Source organism: Amblyraja radiata, chromosome 34 (genome assembly GCF_010909765.2).
Source record: "Amblyraja radiata isolate CabotCenter1 chromosome 34, sAmbRad1.1.pri, whole genome shotgun sequence".
NCBI lineage: Eukaryota > Metazoa > Chordata > Chondrichthyes > Rajiformes > Rajidae > Amblyraja > Amblyraja radiata.
In genome coordinates, this window is record NC_045989.1 from 20,876,646 (window position 1) to 20,895,983 (window position 19,338).

General features: G+C 39.1%; 1 protein-coding gene across 5 annotated transcripts in view; it reads right to left on the reverse strand.

The window, feature by feature from the left end:
* fam214a (family with sequence similarity 214 member A) overlaps positions 1 to 19,338 on the reverse strand; it is a 67,974-nt gene that overhangs the window by 40,809 nt on the left and 7,827 nt on the right. Inside the window, exons 1-2 of one of the 5 annotated variants that reach the window (XM_033050407.1) lie at positions 14,517 to 14,702; positions 1,623 to 1,742 (exon numbers count right to left, since the gene is read on the reverse strand). The exons of 2 other annotated variants lie outside the window; for them this stretch is intronic. The gene's annotated coding sequence lies outside the window, so the exon portion shown is untranslated. Of the gene's footprint in view, positions 1 to 1,622; positions 1,743 to 14,516; positions 14,703 to 19,338 lie in introns of those variants that run through there. 2 more of the 5 variants (XM_033050406.1, XM_033050405.1) reach the window with 2 other exon arrangements.

Below are 19,338 nucleotides of genomic sequence, written 5' to 3' on the forward strand. Positions count from 1 at the left end.
CAAAAGTCTTTTAAATGTTGCAGTACCTCCCTCTACTACTTCCTTTGGCAGCTCGTTCTATATACCCACCACCCTCCATGTGAACCTCTCAGGTGCCTATAAATTCTTTCTCCTCTCACGTTAAACCTATGTCCACGAGTTCTTGATTCCCCTTAACTGGATAAAACACAGCATTCACCCTATCTATTCTCCCCATATTTTATGCACATAATAATAAAAAAACATTACATAACAATGAATAAATAATATCAACTTGACATAAAGAACACTGGCTACAGAGTGCTGCCATAGTCACATTAGCGTTTTGAAGCCCTGTTCTGGTACTTGGAGTTCAGAACTTAGCCTTGGCTCCCAATCAAACTCAATTAGGCAGTTTCATTACAGTTTGGTCATCTAAATAGAGGAAGATCTTGCAGTACGGGGTCAAACTTCCCCAAACTTTCATGCAGTTAGACCAATTCAGATTACAGATACATCTCCAGCTCAGCCTGTTCTCCTGACTATTATTAGCGTAAAGAAAAGAAAAGTAAATGATAAAAAATATCAAATGACTTGAGAATCTGAAAAATATACTTCCATAAAATACAAATGTAACATTTACTTTGGACCCAATTAGGTTAGAGGACCATATATTCCAAAACAAACCTAGAAGCACTAATGTCCAGAAAGACTCAGGGATCTATGTGCATAGTGGACAAGGGTGTGATAGGATTGCTTTCAAGATATCAAGGAGAGACAAGAGTGTTTGGAAGAAATAATTTCCATTGGTTGAAAGTTCAAAATCTGGAGACATGCCTAAAAATTTGAACCAGATAAAGTGTGGTTGAAGTTAAAATGTAACCTGTAAATTGAATTTAATGCTATGGCATTAGTCAATTTAAAATCTGTGATAACTAGTTTTTAAAAAATGAAAAAAATATGGGCAAAGGCAGGTACGTGAAGCTAGATTAATCATGATTGCACTGACGTGTGGGAAAAGGCTAGATGGGCTAAATCACTTATTCCTGTTCCAACATTGTTATGTTCACAATTCTGGTTTTGTTGGATGGTGGAATTAAATGTAGCCATTGAAAATTAAGAGATAATTCTTGTTCTGGAAAAAGTTGTGTGACTTCCATAATGAATGGATTAGGAAGGAACTGCAGATGCTGGTTTAAACCGAAGATAGACATAAAATGCTGGAGTAAGGGTATCGAAGGAAGAAGGGTCTGAAGAAGGGTCTCGATCTGAAACGTAACCCATTCCTTCTCTCCAGAGATGCTGCCTGTTCCGATGGACCAAGTCTCATTTGCTTGGGAGTGGTGAGAAAAGGTTCAACTGCAGACTGAATGTGAGCAACTTGAATTAATGCATAACATTTGACTCTAATTTTCTAAGTATATCCATAAATACTCATTAATTGTTTATCAAGCTTAATTGTAGAATGCCGCATTCAATAAGTGTGTATCATAGCAATTAATTTGTTTACTTCCAAATCAGAATAATTTGAATTGACTCCATGAAGCACATCATTCAAGTCCAAGAAAATACGGCATAAATCGAGATGCCAAATAACACAGCTTTAAAAAACAAAAACAAATTTCAAAAAGATTTTCTTTAATAAAAGTGCACTCATAGCTTACCATGTTAAGAACAGAAACAAAGTCCATTATCCACTTTACTTCGACATGAGCTTCTTTATGAAGAGAATGTTTAATAGTACAGTGTTGGAGTTCATGACAATCGATACACCATCTTGCTGGCTACAAAACAATGTGTGAAGACAACTGGGGTTAACCCCATTTGTTACTGCATTGTACACTGTGTGCACATGGTGTCATCCTGATATATACACACATCCATAATTAAAACGGTGCTAGTGAATTTGCAGTGGTATCAGTTTCATTATAACTGATTGGCACAGAGATGCTTGTACCTACGAGAATAAATTATTTAATTTATTCTCTGGGGTTTGGTTCTGAGAGTCTTTTAAATGACATGATTCTGATTTAATTTTAGCTGAAATATAAGCGGTGTTTAGCTCCAGCAGGACCTCGTGTATTTAATCTGGCCTCCCTCTATGGAGCACGTTAGCATACTTGTGGATAATTACTGCTTTACACAACTATTCTGTTCATCAGCAAGTCTGTGTCAGAGTCTGCATTTTCTTTTCATGTTTTACCATGGCAATCACTACATTCAGGCTTAGTATGACAATGCTATCTTTTCTTCCACCACACCAAACTCAGAATTCAAGTTGCAGTGATTAGATGAACTAAGCAGAAAAGACTCCGATACATGATTTCTAAGACTAATCAAGAATCTGCTAACTCAGCATTTGCAGTGAAGACTGAAGTCCAATTAATCTACATCGAGCTACACACAAAGACACACACACACACAAAACCAGTCACACACAGACACACACGCAAGCACACACGGCCAGATGCGCACACACGCACACACACACACACACACAAAGTCTGTGGATCACCAACGTCTCTGGCAAAACTGTTACTTGTGATTTCTCATTTATACTAACAGATCTGGTTGAGTAAATATCATTAAATTTTAATGATATTTAAAGAAAGGAAAGCAGGAGTTATCAGTACACCAATGCACATCACAGTTGTGTGGATGTTATACATTTGTTAGGAGGTTCGAGATTACAGATACAGGAATCTGGTGCAAAAGAAATGGAGCAATCCTGGAATACCTCAGTGGATCAGACAACATCTGTGGAAATGAAGTGGATAGTCGGTTTCAGGTTGAGACCATTCATTTGGACTGAAAAGGAGTGAGGAAGTATCACGGATAGGGTATCAAGAGGTGGAAGTGGGGAGGCAAGAGCCAGCAAATAACAGGTGGAAACAGGTGAAGAGGCATTGATTGGCAGATAAGAGCCAGGTGAGAAGGGAAGGGTGTAGAAAGCAGAAGAGCCTGGGATGTGATAAGTAGGGAACAGAAGTCTGCAGATTCTGGAATCAGATGGGAAAGGAAGCTGAAGAGTGGAATTGAATAAAGAGGGATGGTGGCAGATCGACAATAGACAATATGTGCAGGAGTAGGCCATTTGGCCCTTCGAGCCAGCACTTCCATTCAGTGTGATCATGGCTGTTCATCCACAATCAGTACCCCGTTCCTGCCTTCTCCCCATATCCCTTGACTCCGCTATCTTTAAGAGCTCTATCTAACTCTCTCTTGAAAGCATCCAGAGAACCGGCCTCCACCGCCCTCTGAGGCAGTGACCAAGAGTGGAAAGGGATGAGCAGTGGGGTGGTAGGTGATTCCAATGGGAGGAGTATACAAGTGATGAGCAGATGGTATACATATGGGGAGGGGAGAGAAACAGAGTGATAGGTAACTGGGAGGGGAGGGTGGGGCGGGGGAAAGAATGCTGTGGGAGAAAACGAGTGTGTGAGAGAACCAGTGTAGATGGGGGATACAAAAACTGAGGTGGCACGGGTTTCTTGAAATTGAAGAATTCAATGTTCATGCTGTTGGGGTAGAGTATTTAGACAGAATACTCCAGTTTGCGTTTGGCCTCAACATTGCAGTGGAGGAGTCGGAGAATAAACAGGTCGATGTGGGAATGGGAAGGGGAATTAAAACGTGAGATCCAGATCTCCAGAATGGACAGAGCTCTGGTGCTCGGCAAAGTTTTAATTTAAACAATTTTAAATGTTTTGAACTTAAGTGACAAAGTCACTTGTTGAAAACTGCAAACCTTCTAGCATTGCACACATAATACCTTTCTTCTGAAACTGGCTGTTAAGGACTTCCATACATCAGCTTGGAAGTCTAACAAAATATGTGAGTGGGCATAGTTAATTTATTAGGCTTCCAAACACAATTAATTCTGATCACGCCAATTTTATTCAGAGTTGTACTTGAGAAAATGGTTGCTTGTCTCATTGTCAATGGAAAACATGAAAAAAAGACTCAAATCCTGGCTTAAATTACATATTTATGTAAGAATTTTCTAATTTTGTGGGTGGGTGGGTGTCGTGGGTGCAAGGTTATATTATTAAGATTTCACAGGGATGTTAACAGAATAGGGAAGGACAGTGCACACAGAGGGCATGTTCTCAATGTTTGTCTCAACTCTGGGGTGGGAGATTGCAACCTTCACGTGGTCCGCCCTGTTTCGACGAATGCAATCAACCTGGCGTGCACAATCAAATAAGGTCAAATAGAACAAGTTGTCCTACAACTTTAGGCTGTGCATGCCATACGCAAGAAGAAGAAGAAGAAGTCTTGACTCAGATGTTGCTGGATCTTCTGCACATAGCCAGCATTTTCTGATTTTATTGCACATCTTTAGTTCCAATTTTTCTATTTAGCCTTTGGTTGAATACTGTATACGTTTAGTGAAAGCACAGACAGTCTTGAATAGGTTATCCTCAAGAAATCATACATAGAGAGTAGGTGGTATCTGGAATGCACCGCCAGAGGATCTAGTGGAATCAGACACAAACACTATGTTTAAGAGGCATTTAGACAGGCGTTTAAATAGGCAAGACATGCAGGCAAATGGGATTAGTATAGATAAGGAAACGGGTGCTCTCTGACTGTGACTCTAAAAGTTGGAAGTTCAAATCTTGCTGACAGTTATCACGCAAATTTATTTGGTCTGGATAAAGAAGACAAATCTTGTTGACCTGAAGCATCCCAGACTTTGGTGATGAGTCTTAAATATTGACAAGGGCTAATACTGAGCGGAAAAGCTCACTCCCAAAACTCGCATGATAGCTGACAAAAATCGTAACCCCAGTTTTGCCTGCTGCCAGAACAATTGAAAATTGAAAATGTAAAACATCACAATCCCCTGCCCAAAGTTGAATAATGCTCCCTTTGGTTCAGCTCACCTCCTCCTAATAAAAGGTGTTACAATGGGAACCTCCACGTCTGAGTTTTCATGCAATAGGACGAGCATTCTTTGTTCTATCCATGTTTGTGTTCAGACATACTGTTATCATGTAACTTGCCATGACTGCTTGCCACCTCACTTTGGTTCACTCTCAACCTTCCACCGTCCCTCTGAAACCTAATGGAAGCTTGAAGACCACATCTGACCTTACTATACAGTATTTTATACCATTCAGATTCAACAATTATTTCAATAACTTTTGATCATAATTTTTGATTTTGCCCTTTTCATTTACAGCATCTCCATTCCGATTTCTTGTGTAGTAAATATTTTGCCTACATTGTCATACCCTTTTATTAATTCATCACTCTACCCCTCACTCCACATGAGCTTTTCTTCTATTCTTTCACTCCATCACCCATTGCTCTCGTTTTCCTCCAACTTCCAGCTGTTCGCACTGAATGTTAGCACTCTCGCTCCACAGACACCTGACCAGCATTTTGCACTCTTCTAGCGAAGCAACTCTTCTGGATGGCACTTGGAATCTATACAACAAATGATCATCTGCACTGAAGCATCAGCTTTGGGATCAAAAGTGTTATGTACTTGCAATTCACCATCCATTAAGCTAATTCAGATTCATAGATAGCTCTCATGCCTCAAATTCAGAAGGATGTGTGCTCCAGTACACTCCAAAAAGGTGAGCGCATTACAACATACTAATTCTGTACAGACAATATTCCAGTTAGAATTAATATCTTCTGAAATGTGATACTAAATTAAGCTTTTGCCTGCCCACTCTGTTGTATTTAAATGTTCCAGAAGCATTGCCAGAAATAATTATTATTTATTTTGTTGGCCCGATTAATCTCAAATCAAACAATACCAATGTTTGACCCTCATGCAGCACCGCTAGTCTTTTATATTTGTCTTACTACCGTGTGCAAAATGGAAGCCATATTTTCTCATATCACGTTTACTATTTCATTGACCACAAAGTATGCCGAAGTCCAAGTACTATAATGGTGACACATGAAAGAGAACTACAAATTGGATAGGCTCAGGTGCTTGGTGGCCAAATTTACCTTTAAAAAGCAGAAATATACAGTATCATTGAAACAACATCCATATCACTAGCCAGGTTTTGTCATGTCTCTTCCCCCCACCCCCTCTTTTCCAGCTTTCTCCCCCCCACCCCCCTTACAACAATTAGTCTAAAGAAGGGTCCAAAGCCGAAACATCACCCATTCATGTCTTCTACAGATGCTGCCTGACCTGCTGAGCGACTCCAGCACTGTCTTTTTTTGGAAACCGGCGTCTGCAGTTCCTTGCGTCTCCATCATAATATTGATCCAAATGCTGATAAATTAAACCACTGCATATATTTTAATTCACTTCGGCATTCTTATTATTCCATTAGATGAAAAATAATGAATATATCTTTCTATTGTCATGTTTGTGGTTTCCTCAAGTGGTGCTTTGTAGTTAGAAGTTAAATGCAATTTCTCTCTAATGAATCGTTTAAAGATGTCTTACTATGTTTTTCCAGATTCAACGTGAACTGCCGGCTCTGACTGAATACTAAAATAGAAAACTACACGAATAGGCCCTTTGGCCTAAAGCACAGGAACATGCCCTTTCTCCACAATATTAGTGCCAACCATGACTCCAATCAAAACTAATCCTATCTACCTGCACATGGTCCATTTCTCTCAATTTCCTACCCGTTCATATGTCTGTCTAAATATCTCTTAACCCTCCCCTGGCAATATGCTCCAGACATTCACCACATAGCAAAGAATTTGCCTCATAAATCTCCTTTAAACCTTAAACCATACTTGCGCAAGGCAGTTGAGAAACAGGAGATAGCACCTGCAGCTCATTTTCTACGAGTTTAACATCTCTGCTCATATAATGAGTCTTTCTCTGCCATATTCAAGAATTTTCAAATCAGGTTTTTGACACCAATTACAATCCAATCCATTGGAAATACCTCAATAACTGCTTGCTTTATGATTGCTGTGATTTGATACCATTTAATTACCTCCACATTGCTTTTAAATCAACACTATTAAATTTGTTTCAAGCAAACCTGAGCAGATTCTGAAGTTATTGTAAATGTCTCATTCTCCAAATTACTGGTCTGAAATTACACTTCCCCTTGCTTTTGTGGAATTTACGACCGATACAAGAAATTGAATACCATAAAAAATGTTGAAATTCTATATTTTTTTGCACATCAAGTTAATCTTTTCTCTATTTGGGAATTATTTCCACATATTCAATATATTCTTAAGTATCCATGCTTTTCTGCATTTAATTTGGATAATATTTCCACTTAAGGCTAAAATTGCAACAGTAGTTCAAGACCAGTTGTTAAGCCATACGTAATTTAGCTTATTTTTGAATGTCTCTAAAGTATTCTCAACTTGTACTTAATAGATTAGGTGAGCAAAGTTGGAGTGTAGAAATGTATTTTGAAAAGGTTTAGCAAACTGTGTGTCTTACATAAAATTTGTAAGTATGTCAGACTACAATTTAAATGCAAGGTATACATAAATCTAGCTATCAAATAAAGTAATTCACAGCAACAGAAGTTAATATTTACAACAGCAGAGCCCTAAAGAAAACCAGTGGGCAGTAAAATGGAAAACTTCAGTGCGAAAAAAAAAACAATAAAATGCTGCAGTTTGTTAGATATCATTCACTTTAATTAAAGATATATATGCTTTAAGCCAGGAAACATTTTATAGTGTAAAAGGGCAGAAAAGTAGATAAGCAATTTACATGAAGCAACAGCAGATTTACATAATTATCGTTGCAATTTCCACAGTAAAAACGTAATTAAGTACAGAGTACTGCCATTCAGGTCAAAACAACCTTCTTGAAATCCAATTTTCAGAAAGGTATGCAATATGCCAGATGTACACGATGAATTACAACCCCATCAAGAAACAGATAAAAGATCAAAATATTTAAGTACAGAATAAACAATTTGTGAATTTGCCAAAATTAAGTTTAGAAATTTCAAGCATACTGAAAGGAATATTTCGGAAACTAATGAAAAGTAGCATGGGTATTTTCTCAAGCACCCCCCCGGAGAAGAAAGGAGAAAGAAAGAGGAGGAGCCCGAGGGCTGAGGGAGAGCTGAGAAGGGGAGGAGACAGCAAGGGCTACCGGAAATTGGAGAAGTCAATGTTTATGCCGCTAGGGTGCAGACTGCCCAAGGTGAGGTGCTGCTCCTCCAATTTCCGGTGGTGTTCACTCTGGCCATGGAGGATGCCCAGGACAGAAAGGTCGGATTCGGAATGGGAGGGGGAGTTGAAGAGCTGAGCCACCGGGAGATCAGGTTGGTTAATGAGCGGAGGTGTTCGGCGAAACGATCGCCAAGCCTAAGCTTGGTCTCACCGATGTAGATCAGCTGACACCTAGAGCAGCGGATGCAATAGATGAGGTTGGAGGAGATCCTCCAACCTCATCTATTGCATTCTGAAAATATTAGAGGTTCTGAAGGTAACGGGGGGGCTTGGTGACAAATGGGATGGTAGGAATGAGGATCAATTATCATATAAAGGGTGGTGGGAATTAATATCCTATAGATACAAGAAATAATTTTAGTAACACTCCCAATTTATGCACAAATGCAATTAATCCGAGGTGGAATGAATAAATTTCATGCGATTAAAGACACAGGAAGGTGCTGTGCTTAACAGAAATAAATCTTGACTGTTAAATTGCTTGAGGGTCAAAATTAAAGTTATGTCCATATGATCTTGAGTTTTCCATTGATACCAAAACTAGTGATTCTGTTGATACCACAACAATTAGATAATTAAAAGGATCGAACAAGTGCGCAGACTCAGTGGTCCGAAGTGCCTGTTTCCACGCTGTATCTCTAACTAAAACAAACAATCCCAGAGAGCACATACAGTGAAAATGGAAGAACAGCAAAACAAATCTGATACCATATTGTACTAACAGCAAGGGGAACAAGGAAAGGAGGGCAGGAGCTTGGCATTCATATGAAGAGAAAAAATATTGGAAAAAAATGTTTTAGTAGATGTTAAGTGCTAAAGTAGTAATAGCTGCTGAGAGAGACAACGATCTGAGCTCTGGACAACTGAAAAGCTCCAATCCTGGGAATGCTTTGGGGGGGAGGATGGTGGGGGATAGAAATCCGGGTATGTGCCAAGGTAATTGAAAACAGAACAAAACAGTTTGAAGCTGGAAAGTTAATCAGAGGTTATCTGGCAAAGGGAGTTCAAAAGGTAACTTTGTGCAGTAGTTTATGAATTGAGGGTTGCAGGGTGCCTAGAGCTGACTGGGAATTAAAAGTGAAAAAAAAAATCTTAACCACAACAGAAACTACTTTTTGAACAAAGGTTTCCATGAAGGATTTGTTTTAAATTGGAACAATCCAGTAACATTATTTTATATACATGATTATTGAATTAGTTAATGCAAACTTTAAAAAAAAAGTCAACCCAGTAATTTGAAGCCAAGATTTGAGAAAACTACCACTAAAGGTCACATTTTGAAACGTGATTAAATACAAAGCCTCAGTCTTTCAATGTCTTGGTGCAATGACATCAGTACAGCAAAAAAAAAGTCACATTATCAAGAGCTGCTGCCTAAGCTCATTGCAAAAGCCTTTTTACAAGGAGTCCTAGTTTCTTTGTGATAAGGAGATTTATTCTCTTGAGTTGTACTATGGGATATTGTTTCAACTTCTCATGTAAAAGGGGTAATTATGATAACCAAAGTAGTCAGTCAAATCCCTTACAATCATGGTTTTCAAATTTTTTTTTTTTGCAAGAATCCCTGAAAATACCAACATGTTCCCTGGAGACTCCCTGCAAATGCTGATTACCCTGGGGGGGATGCTGTTCCCTGAAAAATAACACTAGTTATCCATGGACAAACACTGATTTTGTTTTAAAGGATCCACAATGACAGAAATAAAATGCAAGAATGGTAAACACAACTGTGGTCCCTCTGGGAATCCCTGCCAATCCCCAGCATCTCCTTGCAGGCCTCACGGAATCAGGACTTCATGTTTGAAACTATGCCCCAGAACATTTACAGAATTAAAATCCACAGTATAAGTCAACCTACAGATGAAAATAAATTAACATGATTTTGACATCTGTAAGATATAATCAAGCAAGAATTTGAATATGTATTGGAAGTTGCAATGAATCATATTTAGAAACTACTTCAACTAGTCTTTTGGATTTTGTATCGCACTTTGGCTTTGTCCAACAATCTGTCCATCAAAAAACACTCATACCTGTCCACACCTATAATTGCCAGGCTTTGTTCTACCCCTGGTAGACAGTGGGTCAGGCAGCATCTCTGGAGAAAAAGGATGGGTGATGTTTCGAGTCAGTACCGTTCTTCAAACTGAAAGTAAACGGGAGGGAACTGGAGGTAAAAAAAAGACCTGGACAAAGCAGGGCTAGTAACAGATGACCAAGGAAGTGCAGATCCCATATTGGCCCATTGTTCAAGGTATCCCTGTTTTGTCCTACCTCTCTTCCAACTTTCTCCGCCCCCACAACCAGTCTGAAGAAGGGCCCCGACCCAAAATGTCACCTATCCATGTTCTCCAAAGATTGCTGCCTAACCTGATGAGTCACTCCAGCAGTTTGTGTCTTTTTTAGATTTTCCTTTTCTCAATTCATAATTCATACGTTTTCATTTTCCACGGAAATTTTTAACAAACTTGGTTAAAAACCCTTCCAAACAAAAATGCAAATTACAATCCACATATTATCTCAAATCCGAAATGCTAACCAATTATCGCCTGTGTTTATTTCTTATTTGTTGCTTTGATTTGTTTGAAATTTGTGGCCGTGGTGATTTGGAAAGAGGCGTTCTTTTTGTTGTCGCTGAGTGTTGCGTAAATCCTAGAACGGAATACCAAGATTTACAACTATTAACAAAATGAGATACGCAAATGAACAAGAACATCAATTTAAATATTGCATGGACTTTGGAAGTTCCACGGCAACCACTAAGATTAAATACCTGGGCACTTTTGCTCTGTAGTTTGATAACTCACAGGCGAATAAATGTTATATGTTTTAAGCTATCTCTAATTCACCTTCCCATAGTAGAACTTTATTGTTTAATAGTATATTGTTTCATAGAAGAACCGTTACTATTATTTTAAGCAATCCTAGTAGAAAGGAACTGTGGGAACCACTCCGAACCTCATTCAGTCCTTCTATGAGAATATGCATGGTACAGTTTCCCCATAAGAAATGGAGTGAAGTAAGGCTGTGTCCTAGCGGCCACTGTTCAGCATCTGCCTATCTGCCTTTCAGTCCGTTGCCTTCCCGACAGACACGGAAGGAGTGTATAATGGCACCAGAAGCGATGGGAAGCTCTTCAATCTAGCAAGGGTGAAATTCAAGATGAAGGCGAGTACCATGCTTTTAAGGGAACTTCTGTACACTGTCCCAACTGTCTGCACTCATTGCCCCAACGATAGGAGGACTTCCAGGGCTGATGGAGAGACTGTCTCATGCTTGCAATAAAGACCGACTGACAATCAGCATTAAGACGACTGTTGTCAAGAGTCAAGGCACTCACCCTAAACACCACTCCGCTAGAAGCAGTCAACAAATTTGCCTACCTAATATCTAAGGTGACTGATAGCCTACCTCTGGATGAGGAAATCAATTTACGCATTGGTAAAGTAACAACTACCGTCGGATGTCCAACCAAGTGGGCATGGAAGAAAAGGAACTCACAATCAAGACCAAGATAACTGTCTACAAAGCGTGCATCTTGAACACGTTACTGTACAGCAGTGAAGCTTGGACGACTTATCTACATCAAGAATGGAAATTGAATAATTTTCATTTCTGCTGTCTACGCATCCTGGGAATTTCTTGGCAGGACAAAAATCACCAATGAATCTGTCCTCTCCCTGGCCAATATGCCTAGCATCCCTGTGATCCTCAAGCAGAAAAGTGTCTCTGCTGGCTTGGACATGTACACAGGATGGAAAATGGAACCATCTCCAAAGATTGGCTATACAGGGAGGTCGCCACTACACGGAGACCAAGAGGAAATCCAAAATTTGGCGACAAGAATACGACTAAAAGAGATATGTCAATTTTTTAATATTACCACTGACAACTGGGGAACATCTACTGAGGACTGGAGAAAGGCCCACCAGGCAGGTATGAAGGATCACAACAGCATGTGGTTCAAGACCATGAAGGTCAGACACCTACACCACAAAATCGTCAATGGCAGCAGCAACACAATCCAACAGCCAGAGACAACTTCACCTGTGGAAGCTGTGTGAAGGTCTGCTCGTCAAGGATAGGCTAGTCAATCACAGCAGGAAATGCAACCATGGTTGAAACATTCCCCTCTCCAAGCAGGACAATGTCAAAGCCGCACCATCATCTCTCGAAGATGGATGGATCCTAACAACCTATTGGAAAGGAACAGAGTGGATGTGGGGGATGAGATGATGGGTTAAACGCAGTGAAAACTTGGACTATTAGCCAGGCAGCAATTATCAGAACATGTCACAACATTCAAGTCATGGAAAACATTATCATTAGTGGGATTATGTTTTATTTCAAGACTTTGAAAGGCTTCAAGGATTTTAAAGTAAGATATTTATTGTAACAGCCATCAGAAATAAAATATATACTGCCACTCGGCAAGTCATGGATGATAAAACAATTGCAACCAGTTATGTTACATTGCTAGAAACCAGAAACTGCAGATGCTGGTTTACAAAAGAGGACACGGAGTGCTGGAGTAGCTCAACGAGTCAGTCAGCATTTTTAGTCTTCTCTAGGTACACTGCTGTTCACAGTCATGTAAATATTGGGAAAGTTTACATCCCTGCAATGCGTTCTTGATGAAGATGAAAGAGGAGGTTTGAAGAGGAAAAGGTTTAAGGTGGAACTATCCTCCCACAAAATATTTGTGTTGCTCTCCTTTTTCAAAAGTGGTTCTTACCCAAATCTTTAAATTTGCACAACTAATTAACTATTGGGCTCAACAACCATCTTTGCAGTATTTTTTTTACTAATACAAAACCTTCAGATGTAAACCAATTATGTTTAGATTGTTTTTCCAGCCTCCCTCTACAACATGCCACTTCTTTGATGAATCTACAAACGTGTTACATGTGTTAACCATGCAAATCTGTAACTTCTAACTAAATCATACTAAAGCAAGACTTCAATGTGGCTGGCCCCAATTTCTTGAAGATGTGGCAAAATAAACTTTCAGATGCAGAGGAATTGATAATGTTTAGGATGTCCCATGGTTATAGTTTGAGGGAGAAGAGGACATAGGTTAAAGGTGAAAATATTTAATAGGAATCTGAGGGGTAACTTTTTCCACACTAATGGTGGTGGGTATATGGAAGTTATGGAACAAGCAGGTGCTTCGGCCCACAATGTCCGTGCTGAACATGTTGCCAAGTTAAACGCACCTCCTCTGCCTGCGTGCGATCCATATCCTCCATTTCCAGCATATCTATGTGCCTATCTAAAAGTCTCTTAAACGCCACTATAGTATCTGCTTTAATAGTTGGAAGGAATAATGCCAGTTAAAGAAGAGAGACTTGCTGAATGAATCTTGTGTAAATAATGCCAGGAGGTGCAGTAGTGCAGTGAACGAGTGGAAGAAGAGGTGGTAGTGATGGCTGCATCAGGAAAGCAGATGTCGAGAAGCAATTCCAATGAGGAAGGCTGGAAATGTGCCTGAGAAAACATGTTGCACATAAGGAAGCGAGTACATAAGATTGCAGACCAAATCAGGGAGCTACACCACACTGTTTCAGTGAACTTGATACACTGTCAACAACAGGGAACAAACATAACTGACCTCACTATTGCTGCACCAAATGTCATACAATCACTTCTTCAACAGGAACAGTCAATCTAACCTTGCATGATTAACAAAGAGAACTGTACATCAGACTGGAATTTCCATAATTATTCTCTTGTGCCAGAAAGTCAAGCAGTAAGTTAATTGAAATTCAAAAATTCCTTAAACTTGACAACGTTTGTGGAGTTGAAGAACATCAGAAAAGAATTTGCAGCACGATATACTGGAAGGATTAATAAATTAATTAATAGTATGTAAATCATTAATTTTCTAGCTAAATGCTGAAATAAAAAGGTACTGCAGTGTGTCTTTAGCCTTCACGTAGCTTTGTTTGAAGGACAAGATAGGTTGAGAATGCACTAAAGTCACAACTTAGAACAGAAGGCGTGCATAAAGAGAAGCCTGGAAGGTGCCTTTGTATGTGTTTCACTCAGTTATTTGCATAGATTGTAAGCTATGTCCCACCTTGGGAAGACAAATACCTACAAAAGATTAGTTTCCGAGGTAATTTAAAGGTAAAATACTTCTGCAGCCAGAAACTAGAGAAAGCTGATCTACTAAATGCAAATGAAGCATAATGAAACAATCTAAATGTTGCTATTCATTGGGTAACTGACGATAATGTGAACCGTAAGTAATAAATCTACTGAATCACACAAAAGAATAAAGTTAGGGAGGTCTCAACATTTCTGTGTACACTCTTGTGCTCCACCCCCTTAAACATGTTACATTGGGGGATAATGTAAGAGAAAGCAATGACAATATAACACACAAAAGCACTCTCCACAGTACACACCTTTTCTATGCAGCCATAATTTTCCTTTTTGAACAAAGAATGTTTGACTTCTTGAGTAAAGGAAGTTGCCTCTGGCTAATGCTGGGCTGCACTGTCAGTATCTGAGTGCACCAGATGTCTGCAATGGTCAAAACAACATGTTCTGCTGTGGTGCATATTAGCTCCAGCCTATCACTCTGCAATGCACTGCCTCTACAATGAGGCAGACTTAGAGCAGGCATAGCAACAGCCGTGCAACCCGATTGGCTGGCAGCAATGTGAAACCCACAGTGTCAAACTCTGCTATAGTTTCCTGTCCAGCAGCAGCAGCAGCGGCGGCAGCAGCAGCGACATCTCTACTCACAGCTGCAATCAGACAAATTAAAGTTCAGAGTACAGCAGCAGTCTCTCGCACCGGCAACTGTAGAACCAAGTATATATATATATATATATATATATTCCAAAGAAATTATAAAATATACTACTATGCAAAGCAGGCATGTCCACTGTCAGCTTAAATACAGCATTACTTCAGTAGGTTTAAAGAATTGTTACAAAACTTACAATCTTGATATATATAAAACTATGCAGAGCAGGCGTGTAAACTGTCAGTTTAAATAGTTTGCTACATCAGTATATGGTTTATGAAGAATTGTTACAAAACTCCTACAATCATGAACATTAATATTTCCAATATAAAAGTGATCAACACATAAGTTTAATGGGTATGCCATGAAACCAAATCATGTTAAATATAATTTTAAATGAGGAAAAGCTTCCTTCAGCCACCTTCCATGAGCTGCAAATCATCCATCTCCAAATGCCTAGTGGATGGTTCTTTAAACCAGTCACCAAAGCTAATCAATTATCAACTGGGTGGAGTGGCGCAAGGCCCTCCTCAGAAGTAACTGATGATTCATTTTCTTTCTTGCACACATGCATAAACCTCTTTTAACATCAATTAAGACGCTTATGGCCATCAAAGAAGTAATCCATCCTCCAATCTCAAACAACAGGCTCAATGAAGGAAACTGATGAAGTTGACAAAACACCTTCAGAAATTAAAAAAAAGCCACAAACAAGACCTCAAAATAATCCTACATGTTCACAAGAGGGAAAGAAAAAAGACACACAGAAATGATTAATGTTGTAATCTGATCATAGTGTATGTGATGAATGTAAACCAGTCAGTAGGAAGGATCGTAAACGGTTCTGAGTTTTACAAAACTGTTCTTTGAATCTGGAATTTCAGTTCAAAACTACTGCACACCACTGGGATGTAATCTCCTGCAGCTTGTAGAGATCTTATCAAGAGCATACCTAGTTCTGCAAATTTATCGATATTACAGATGAACCATATAGGAAAAAAAAAGGAGTTGAATCACAGGTCTGTCCAATTTAGTTGAAGACAAAAAAAGGTTTCCACGGTGGAACACAAAAAAAAATCTTTGATAACAAGCAAACACGAATGTCAGAATCAGCACTAGCTACAAAATTCTACACTATGAAATTCAGTATCAAGATTTATTTGAATTATGGTCATTTGGGGAATGTATCAAATGGTACTTGGTGCCCTTGGAATTACAATGAAGCCAATGGGTAGGGAGATTGATAGGGTGGGAAATCAATAAGCAAAATAAAAGCACAAAATGAGCCTGGATCCTTTTGAAAAAGGCCATAACATACATGCACCAGTAAATTGGCTTTAGACAGTATGACAAATGGAAAATTCAACTGGTCAGTAGAGTGTATAATGAAGGTAACCTAATTATATTTACGGTTCATACACAAACCACTATCAGTGTACTCTCCCAGGCCAACTCCATTGACTCTGCTGCACAGGCCATGGTATTTGCGCGTCCAACACCATCGCTCGAAACAGACGCTCTATTCTGAGCTCCATCTTGCAAAAAGATGACCAGACGGAAGAAAAATGCAACACTCTCCCCAAATCTTAGGATTGCACTGCGAATGATCGTTCAAAGTGGAGAAGGAGCTTTTAGGGCGATGTTAGGAATCTTAAATTAATGCATCAGGAGCACAATGGCCCCCTCTGAAAACAACAGAACGAGAGCACCTCTTCAAACATTAATGTCAGGTATTCCTGGCCCATTTGGCAGGGAGTCTGCAGTTCCCTTGTTGGCCTCATCATAACCCACTGAATGGGTGGTGATCTCGGACTCCATAGAAACAAAGCTTCCGAGGAAAATTGTTCAATTTTCCTACCTTCGTCAGTAATTATTTTAAGTAACCCACTTAACTGACTGACATCATTCAAACTCTGTAATTACTACCATGATGATAACTTGCGTTGTTCAAAACTTTGGAATACATCGTGATGTATGTCACTGCAATATGACAAATAGGGACAAACATTTGAACTGAATATGATAGTTAATGCAAAAGAGGAAAACATGGAAATGACTAATAAATGAACGAGCAAAAATAAAAACACAAACTCGTTTCCAACTTTTGAAACTTCGTATTTAATGAAAAAAAGTAGGTGCCAGGTCACAACAATAATGATTAAATCAAAGGAATATAATAACAAATTTCCATTCGAATTTTCTGAAATCTTCAAACTCAACTGAACAATCTTAAACCAAAATGTTTTTGTGGAACCAGTGTAATCATGTTAGTGACAGGCAAGTGGATGAATCTAGTTTAATGAGCTATTTAATTTTCAGATCAAAGAACTTGCAGCACCAATCTGACAAAGACATTAAAAGTTAATTTATCAGAAATACTATTCTGTTTTGCCGAAGGCCATAAAAATGAGATGTAGAAATTGCAAGTCATGTTGACTATCAAAGAAATAAAATCATTAAGGCTTCAGAATAAATATTTGCTTGATTTGGTTACATTACGAAGTTAAATATAAAATCCAAGTAATATTTGATCCTAGACTTTGAATGTACAACACCATACTAATTTGCATGTTACCCAAATTTTAACAGATAAAGTTAGGTTAACATTTTGTAAAGTTTCAAAGTAACATTAGAATTGCCTTATTGCAGGTAAACTGTCATTTAATCCACATTTTAATGTAAAATATATGTTGGTATGCATGTAAATATGATCTTTAAAAATTAAGAATTTAGAAAAGGACCAATGTTGGCCAAGTATTTTTCCTTGCAAGTTGCTATAGAAGCAAAAGACAACTCCCGCCCACTTCTCAGATTCTACCTTGAGCTCTTCATCAACTTTGTTGGAGTATGGCTACGTTTTATACACAAGCAAGATCCCACATTCAATGAGGACAGGATGAATGACCAGCTAATGGACCGCACCGTGGTGCAGCAAGTCCAGCTGCAGCCCAACAATATCTGAAACTTGGGTTCGATCCTAACCTTGGGTGCCGGCCGCAAGTGTTTGCATGTTCTCCCTGTGACCGCAGGGGTTACATCTGCGTGCTCTGCTTTCCTGCACATGCCAACAGTTAATTGGCATCTGTAAATTGGCTCTTCTGTGTTGGGAGTGGATGAGAAAGTAGGACAACAAGAATTAGTGTAAACAGGTGATAGATGGTTGGCATGGACTCGGTGGGCCAAAGCACAGTTTCCGTGCTCTGTTGCTAAACTGAACTAAATGAAATTAAACTGGTTGTTTAGGAGCTAATAACTGCCAGGTACGAATAAAAATTTGTTATTCCCCCCCAGCCATGTTGGGAAGGCAAAGTCATTCACACAACTAATATACGGCTCCCAAGAGAATCAAGCTGCGTTGGGACAAAGCGGACAGAGAAAAAGATTATAAAGATGTGTTCAAAGGAAAAAAAAAACCACAAAAAAATGGTATCATCTCCCACTGACTCCTGGTAGACACTGTCATGGGAGCACGCAAAGCAGAGAAGGAACATGGTATTGAGAACCAAAGCCTTGAATTATATGTATCAGGAAGCCCTGCCTAACTGGCGGAAGAAGTGTACTCCTTCACAGACTACTTGTCAGTCACCTCTTTCTGCAGAATATTCATCAATGCCCACATTGCCCTCATTAGCCATGCCATAACCTGCAAAACTGGAGTGAAGGAAGAATAGGAAAATACATTGAGAGAACTAGACGTGAGAGGACAAAACAGAGTGAGGAGGGAAGTGGACAAACTGGGGCAGTTCGGAGAGAATAAACAGGCAGAGAGAGGATAAAGGTGGAGAATGGAGAGAAAATAGAGGGTGAAAATGGAAACAGATGAAAATGGAAAACTGGGGGTGGGGAGGAGGAGGAAGAGTGATGCACTGAGAGAGATTAGAGCGAGAGAGCAATTAGAGGGTATTTACATAACTGTTCATGACCTCAGGCATCCTAGACCTTTTAAATCCGGTCATTGGTTTATTCCACAAAATTAGACTTTCATTGCGCTTTAACCAACATTATAGGATATTTTAACATAATTAATAATGCAAAGGATTGCCAGTTTAACACCTTGTCAAAGAAATATCTCTGACAATGCAGTGCTTTAGATCCCAATAAATATTAGCCCTGATTACATGCTCAACAGCTTTAATGGGGTTTGAATCTACTGTGTTTAATTGATTTAAGAAATTTTGGAAACAGTTCAATGATATTGAAAACTTTACAAGTAAAGGCTAAGGTGTCAGCAGATTAGAATGTTTTCCCTGTCTTCAGTAATGCATTTTATCCAGTTTTAAAATACTACAGAGTTTACACAAATGTAACCTCAAGCCACACTATTCAAAACAACTTCAGAACTTAGTGATTAAAAATTGCATGTGCCTGTCTCTCTGACTGCAGTTTAACAAACTGTTAAACTCAAGCAGGAAACCCAACTTGCAACACAATACCGAAAATCCTGAATTATTCTACTGAATGATCACTTTTAACAT